Below are 8424 nucleotides of genomic sequence, written 5' to 3' on the forward strand. Positions count from 1 at the left end.
CACCATTACCAACAGTGCTTCGGGCACTTTTCTGGTTTGTTAATGCCTCCAGTATACATTACCTTTATGGGTATTTTCACTGTTATGGCAGAAGTACTTTAACGAGTCCCATGTCCTTAGTATAAGTTCTACTGTAGTTAGACAGTATGGTTTTTTATATATATGCAGGTATCAGTAATTTTTGTTTATGAGTTGAAAATGTCGGGACGCCATTTTATCCTTGGCGGGGAAGTATGTCACAGGGTCATTTTGTCTTTGCTTGAATACTCTGTAATTCATACCCATACTCTATATCATTCCCCTATCGTCTCTTTTTCAATCATTATTCAACTTCATATTAATAACTTCATTTGACCTGTAACACGTTGACGGGCCTCATTCACATCATTTTTGAATTCGGTCACGCTAACCTTTACGCATGCGCACAAGAAATGAGAACTTTTAGCGAGAGCTGTTGTTTTTTTCATTGACTCCGTATTTCTATTTTATTGTGTGCCAACAATATATTTACAGGTATATTTGAGGTTATAAAACATTGTAAACATGAATTACTATGATATGTGTATGTATATAGCTTGGAATTATCAATAGCACATGAAATGAGAACTTTTAGCGAGAGCTGTTGTTTTTTTCATTGACTCCGTATTTCTATCTTATTGTGTGCCAACAATATATTTACAGGTTCCTCTTTGAACGCCCTATCCTCCCGAGTGAGAACTCACGTATATCCGTGACATTATATAGCACTTTTAATAAGAAAAGGAATGTTGCAGGAGTAGCATGTTTAAGTGTAATGCTAGTATCCATATCTGCAAGATCATTGTCATCACAATAAACTGAATCTCTAAGGAGTCAAATTCCCTTTTCAGATTTTCCCGCTTTAAGTCTGAGTCATTATCCTCATTTTCTCTGCCCTTTCTATAATTTTGTTTTAAGATGTTTTTTGTTTTTTTTTGTTTTTTGTTTTTTTTTCTATTTAAACATATCTGACATACAAACACAACTTCACTGAGTTAATGATACGTTTCTATAATATCTAATAACATAAAAAAAATGATATTCACGTGTCCAAAAACACCCTACATCATGTTGTCGGGAGTTTTGGAACCACATTTTATGATGAATCAAGTAGTTTTAAGAACTAATATATGCTCACATGTTGATCAGGGGATTTTTTATCCTAAATTTATAGTTTACTTCTACAAAATATATCATAAATAGGGTTTATGAATTTAAGTATTGGCTATTTTTTTCTTAAGGTTATTAGAAAACAGTGGCATGATTCTCCTAAATTTCACATCATGTAACAAATTATAATATTCACATAATGTACAGGCACTAGGTGGTAGCCAGCAGAAAAAAGGACGATTGGTTGTTATTTCTAACTGAAATATACTTCTAAACGTTATAATGAGGTGCGGTCCAAAATAGCCGATGGTTCACATATACCCTACAACGCTCTATATATGAATCAAGACAACAGCTAGACATTACAGTTTTAATTAAATGTGGTTGTCTTAACCATAACTGGATCTATGTCATTATGCCTATGAGCCTTCGATTATAAACGTGTTAAAAGACTTTGCTACTAAACATTTCCTTGAAAATTATACGGTCCGGAGCTAATATTTAATTAATTTTACACTGTGGTAGGGCCTAATACCACGCGCGCTTTTTTAAATTAATTAAATGGGGGAAACAATTGCCCATAAATCACAGACAGAATTAAGATGTTCAAAGGTCATTGATTTCTATCAAAATCTTGTTGATAGATATGCTACCAAACTTTTTGAAATATTGAATACATAGATATATGTGGTCACGTAAACTCACGTTATTGAAAATAAGTAGATGATAACGATATCACTATTTTCTAACATTCGCCAGTATATTAAGCGTCCTAGACAACCAACATGGCCGACACAGATGATAAAACTGAAAAAGAGAAAACAACTTCAAATAAGGTATAAAATCGTTATTTGAAGATTTTCTTGGTGCGTTTTTGTTTCAAATATGTTTTACAATACTTAATTATTTTGCTGAATATCGTAAGACATACTTCGCTGGTCATAGTTCACGGGGCTTACAGACAACTCACCCCCCAGACGATTCACCCTAAGCCGTTTTTTCCAGACAACTCACCCCCCAGACAGTTCACCCCACATTATTGGATTTTTGACACAGACAATTCACCCCCCATTTTCTTATCCCCATTATATGCACACATCATGCAATATGAAAAGACAATCATGCAATATTTCCCAAATGTCCCGATTATAGCCTGGAACGCCGTATTATCGGCGTACTTAAAGTTTCCACTATGTACGCGTTATTTTTCAGTGTCAGATTAAATAATTTATATTTTGCGTGAAAAAGCAAACACCTTTTCTACAAATTTACCGTGAGAAATTCAGTTTGTATGCTTAACTGGGTCAAAGATGTTTTAGCTTCAATACGCATGACCGCATACACAATTCCTAAAGGGAGAACACTCTATTATCGACGTATTCAGCATTGATCAACTATGGCAAGCCGTTGTTGTAAAAAAAATGACTGAAAACTTGTCTTACCTTATAGTTTGGCTATCCACCGTCAAATAATTATCTTTCTGTACTTTACACACATATTATGGTTGATTTATAAAAGTTTCAAGTCAAGAGTATGATTCAACAAGTTCATGGGTTTTCCAAATAAAATGTCACCAAACAATGTCAAAGTGTTATTTCAAAACAATTAACTGGATATTTATAAAGTCAACATGGAACAGGAAACAGTTCAACAGTCTTTAAACAGTTTTTTTTACAGTTTTAAATGTGATTTATTGGCAGTGGGACATAAAATTCACTATGACGCCGCACAAACCTGACCTCAGTGTAGAAGGACAAATTGTCCAGTGATGACACTTATCGCATTGAGCCCACTTCACAATAACTAAACTTGTACACTGCTTAAGAGCTGAGGTGAAAATTTTATGGCACACACAGCAATTTGAAGATTCATCCTCAGATCCAGACTCAGTTTCAGCCTCTGAACTGCTGACATAATAAGCAGAAAGGACTGGACGAGGAAGTTGTTTTGAAGAAGATGGTGGAACTGCTTTTGTAGTAGAGGATTTACTTACAGATCTTACAGATTGAGAGGAATTATCTGTGATTGTTGCTTGATTTGCTTTGGGCTTTTTAGCTTGAAAGCACTGTGATGTTGTTGGGCTTTGACAAACTACCAGCTAGAAATGTGTACAAAACTTCTTTCTAGGGTTTCCTACTGGGATCAGAGATGCCAGTGATGGTCTTGACTTGAAGAAAATACTTCTAGGACTAAGTACACCTTCTGGAATGTTTTCTTTGTCAGTTTCTTGGGCATTTATTGGCACATTGGTTTGTCTTGGAGAACACTGAAAACATTGAGATTGAGGATCAACCGAAGACACATCAGGAACACTTGGATAAATTGAAGAGGTGTGCTATCTGGGACTCTTTGATGGTACAATCTGAGAATGGATATATTCCAGTCTTCCGGAAAGACGAAATGAGGTTTTCAGGACACAGAGCTTTCAAGTATGGCTTTGAAGTTTAATTTAGACACCTCATACTTGGTGATCTTTTGACCTGGATGTTTCTGTAAATACAGTTGACATTCCCTATAGTACATAGACTTCAAAGGTCCGAATACCCCAACATCTAAAGGCTGTGTTATGTGACTTGTGTGAGGTGGAAGCACAAACAGAATTATGTTTTTTTTCTCTTGCCAGTCAACAAGAGAGAGTTGTACATGTGAATTTGTGTCCATCAAAAAGAACCAGAGTTTGGAGTATCAGATGAGACATTTGCATACTTTATAAAGTGTTTGTAAGATAATTTTGGAAAATTAGAGAATTAGACCAACCACTATCAGACATTTCACCATCTGCACCAGTGGGAGCTCCATTTAAAAATTCACTATTTACCGTTTCCCTGGAAAAAATGTAATAGGTGGGATCTGGGTTCCCAACAGCAATTTCCACCACCAAATAATTGTCACAGTTTGATGATCTTGGGAAGTAACTGCTTGTGGCTGAGAGGTTGCATCACATTACTATAAGTGGCGAGCATGCTCTGTAATTAATGCCATGTCTCATCAATGTTATAAATGCGCTCGGGATTCCCTTTGAGTCCATTATCAGAATAATGGTGCAAAGTTCCTTGAAATAATTATCAAGGACAATCCTTGGAGGCACATTTAGCTCGAAGTAAAGAGAGCTTTTGAGGTTTTGCAAACTTTCAGATTTTTCCCATCTCGTTAGGAAACCATAAACCAACTGTCACTAAGTGTTTGTCACTGGTCATTTTCTTGCCACAAGCCACTGCAAAATCAGCGCAAGATATTGTACGTTGGCCTTAGTATAGCCATACCCAAATGCTGGCCATGTGCTTTATATGGTCTGCCAACCTCTGCTCCTCTTCGGATGAAAATAACTTCAACGGACCTGGATTTGCCCCAGTCTCAACCCTTCCTGATCGTCTATCCTTGATGGTAGATTCTGGCACCCCATACAGCCTAGAACACATAGGCAGACATACCTTATTGGTTGCATCATAGGCACGTTGAAGATTTGCTGGGTCATACTGGCGCCTCAGTTTCACTGGGTGTGGTGTACTAAAAGAAAGACGCCTCTTAGCAGTCACTGTATGAGAAACCTGAAAGAAGAATAACAGAGTAAAAAAACTTACCTAAAAATGCATATCTACAACTTGCTCTGCTCAGGATGGTTAATAATGTAAGTGTAATTATTACATAAACGGCCTTCCATAGAAAAAAAAGTGACGTCATCAGTGTACATTGAAAAGTGATAGCAGACGATGTTTATTTATTGTGGATAAAGCTTTGAAAAAAGGAAAATACGTTGAGGTTATAAGCATATTTAAATTATTAGGATTTTTAATAGATTTTTATTAATAATGAAAAATTTTACCTGAATTTGTGACTTTTCTACGAAAATTTAGCGATTTGATGGAGCGTGAACTTCCTTGTTATTGTTTACTCACGTGGGATGGGGTAGGCGGGTGCTTTTATGTAAATTACCGTATTTTCGGAATACGTCGATAATAGAGGTGCGCCGATAACACCGAGTTCCGAGTATACTTAAATGACATAAAATAACATTTTGAAATCTTACAATATTCCAAAAAGAAATGATACAATCGTACTTCTTCTTCATATATTTTGTTGAAGTGACAATCAAGCAATGATTAAGGTGTTAAGTGCTTCTGATAAAAAAGTGGATGTAGAATAGACAATATGTTTTTCAACACTTTAAGATAATGGATAATTAAACAGGTGTACATGTTTGCATCATATACAATAAAAATATCAAGACTCTTTAAAAAATGATAGATAATATGCCTATGAAAAATGCATACATTATGGGCATTTCCCTCAATATAAACTTACTTTGATTGAATAAAATTATATTTTTTGTTGTATACATCATGGTATATGTGATTTTATACAGTTATATTTTGTAAATACAAATGTATGACATAATAAATAAATAAAAATAAATAAATATCTTGACTTTCTTATTCTTTTTTAACCATAAACATGATTATCATTTATGCATAAAAATATCATAATATTTTTTGTTGTATACATCATGGTATATGTGCTGAACATTATGTCACGGTTCAGAACTGTTCACTATATAGGGGAGAAGATGTGTAAGCGGCCGGATAGCTAGCCCCTTACCCCCCCCCCCCCCCCCCCCCCCCCCCCCCCCCCCCCCCCCCCCCCGCCCCCCCCCCCCCCCCCCCCCCCCCCCCCCCCCCCACCCCCCCTCGGTAGAGCCGCGGAACGGTATCCGAGGGTCCCGGGTTCCGAGTCCCCGGTCAGGCTGCACATTTTTCTCACCCTGTGAATTGGCGCCCAAACGGGGAAAACCGTGAGACTTGCATATAGTCAGAGTTTTAATTTACATTGCTCTGTAACTCTGTGAAATTCAGGACGAATTTCAATATAGCAGGGGAGTCATGTCACGGTTCAGAACTGTTCACTATATAGGGGAGAAGATGTGTAAGCGGCCGGATAGCTCAGTCGGTAGAGCCGCGGAACGGTATTCCGAGGGTCCCGGGTTCATTATCATTTATGAGGGGTGAATTGTCTTATCTATTTTGAGGGGTGAACTGTCTTGAGGGGTGAGTTGTCTTGCTTTTTTGAGGGGTGAATCGTCTGGGGGGTGAGTTGTCTGGTTACCGTTCACGGTACTTAACGCTTTGATTTTGAAACAAGAAGGGAAACAATGAACTTACGCATACATTAGGCTTAAGCTGTAACATTTAAGTATTTCTTCTGTATGACACAAGGAAACAACAACATATTCAATAAAGATCAGAAATTTAAGCTTGAGGTATGTAAAACAAATGCAGGAGATTAAGCATTGCTCTTTTATCGTCTTTGTGCCTCCTTAGACCTTAGCAGTGTTTGGTAGGACCCCTGTTTTATAGTGAATTTTAAAAGTAAAAATGGCATATGTGAAGTACCAATTACTTTACTTTCTTATAGTTTATGTCAATTGACAGATTATTAATCACGAAATTGCATGCCTTTGTGAACAAACTGTAATGTTTTCTAAAGATTTTACACAGAATTGTGTACATGTAAAATTGTTTAAAACTAATAAAAGTTGAATAAGTTGTTTTTGAGATGAAGAATACACATTTGTGGTAGAATTATGAATATCAAGCATTATTTGTCACATTTTACATAGATAGTCCGAGTTTGAATGATTGTGCATGTTTATTTCATTTTGCTATGGACTTTTATATAAATACATGTAGATATCTTTAGACGTTAAAGGGGATTTGACCAATGTAAAAAATAGCTTCAAATCTGCGGTTTACGTCTAAATATTTGGACAAGAGATGGATACTGTACTGGTAGCCAAATAACCAGGAAAGAAAAGCTTTAATGTTGATAAACATGCCATAAGCATGAATCTTAATTTTAGTTTGCTTCAGTTTTCTTATATTTTTAGGACAAGGTTAAAAAAGATAAAGAAAATGAAAAACTGAAAACAAGTACAGGTAAGACTCTGTTTTTTGTTTATCTTTTCAAATTGAAACATAAAGATTTGAGCATAACTTTGATTAATCAACATGATGAAAAGAATTGATTACTCTCCTCCCCCTTCCCCCCTCTCCCCCCCCCCCCCCCCCCAAAAAAATAAAAAATAAATATAAAAAAATAACTAAAAAAAAATATGAAAATTCATTAAAGTACATAACCTTCGTTCACTGTTGACCAATGGCATTTTAATGTTGTTTTTTTTTTTTCCAGAAAACAAGGGTAAAACTGATAGTTCTACACCAAAGAAAGACAGTGATATTCCAGAAGCTGTTTGACTCTAAAAGACAATACTAAACATGACAATTTTGATAAAAGCTTCTGACACTAAAGATGAAAAATACTGAACATGTTGACACTAAAGCTAATGATACAGATGTTGACAATGTAAACACAAATGCTGATAAGGAACAAACACCAAGATGTAAAGACTAGCAAAAAAAGACAATAAGGCTGGTAAATCTTCAGATAAGGCTAGTACAAAGGTTGGAGAAAGTTCTGTTGGAAGTGTTCCTGTAACAAAGTTGGTTCAGAGTCATTATAAAACTCATACAAAGTCTACATTACCTCATGTGCTCACAGAGTATGGACTGGAAGATAAAGAACACCCAAAGGTGACATTTTGTTAATAGTTTTTTATATGACCTGTACAAAACTCTTAAAACTTGTAAAAAGACGGTCAAGTTCTAGTCAACCAAACAAAATACAGTGTAACTTCTGAAAACCCAACACCTGTGGGACTTGCCAAAAAGTTTGGATTTTGGAAGTTTCCGGAATTCAGAGGTATGAATCACATAAAAATTAGGAGAAATTTCGGGACCCTAAAAATTGTTCAGATTTCAGAAGTTTCCAGATTTTAGAAGTTTGACGGACTTCAGAAGTTACACTGTATATTTATCTATATTTTCTAAGTGCATGTTGTCTTGAGTTTATTTTGTTTTGATTGTTATGGTACATTGTATATACATTATAGAAAGAGAAAAGGAAGAGACGGAAGAAGAAAATAGAGGTGGCTAGTGATACAGAAGATGATGAAAAGTCAAGGAGAAAGGCCAAAGATGATGTATGTTTGTTATTTTCATATCATACAATACTTAATGAGATATTATACAAAAAAGTTATATTTCAAACTGAATGTAAATTTCATGCAGTAGTTATGTAAACATAAAACAATATTTGTCAAAGGGGGATAACTAATAGGTTTTAGTTCATATACAGTTAAATCGGTTATGCTTGGTTGTTGTAAACTTAAAAATTTGATAATTTGAGCCAATTTCATAACATGCAAACTTGAAGCTCAATTTGCGATGGATCAATTATTAGAGA

General features: G+C 35.5%; 1 long non-coding RNA gene across 1 annotated transcript; it reads left to right on the plus strand.

Moving 5' to 3' along the window:
* Positions 1–1887: 1887 nt before the first annotated feature.
* On the plus strand, positions 1888–8161 carry LOC132728401 (uncharacterized). The gene is made up of 4 exons (XR_009625478.1): positions 1888–1964; positions 7010–7058; positions 7312–7712; positions 8072–8161. It is a non-coding gene; the product is annotated as an uncharacterized LOC132728401 (long non-coding RNA).
* The last annotated feature ends 263 nt before the right edge of the window (positions 8162–8424 follow it).

Source organism: Ruditapes philippinarum, unplaced genomic scaffold (genome assembly GCF_026571515.1).
Source record: "Ruditapes philippinarum isolate M1 unplaced genomic scaffold, ASM2657151v2 ctg1370_1_1_1_1, whole genome shotgun sequence".
NCBI classification, from domain to species: domain Eukaryota; kingdom Metazoa; phylum Mollusca; class Bivalvia; order Venerida; family Veneridae; genus Ruditapes; species Ruditapes philippinarum.